The sequence below is a fragment of the Penaeus monodon genome, chromosome 25 (genome assembly GCF_015228065.2).
Source record: "Penaeus monodon isolate SGIC_2016 chromosome 25, NSTDA_Pmon_1, whole genome shotgun sequence".
NCBI classification, from domain to species: Eukaryota; Metazoa; Arthropoda; class Malacostraca; order Decapoda; family Penaeidae; genus Penaeus; species Penaeus monodon.
In genome coordinates this window covers 38,990,871-38,991,237 of record NC_051410.1, presented here as the reverse complement: position 1 = coordinate 38,991,237, position 367 = coordinate 38,990,871, and positions in this window count along the sequence as shown.

Below are 367 nucleotides of genomic sequence, written 5' to 3'. Positions count from 1 at the left end.
TCCCTGATATAGCATTTTGTTTTTTACTCACCTTGATTTGAACTTGAAGAGAGCAGTGAAAGAACGCATCAGCAGTATTTTTTCCCCCCAAGAATAGAAACAAAAGGAAAGTTTTCTTTGTTTCCTAGAGAATTATGTCGGTTTAGTATTGAGATGTAGTGGTTGTAGAGTTTAAGGTGTATAGTATCACACAGCAGAGAATGAAATAATTCTTCTTTAAATGTGTGTTAGGTACTTTTTTATGCTTTACAGTCCAGCAATAATGTTGAAATATACATTTTTATAGACCAGACCCTTTGGAGAAGGCAAATCCCCATGGCAAAAAGTTAATCAGTGTTGCCCTAGTGGGTACATTGAGATATAATAG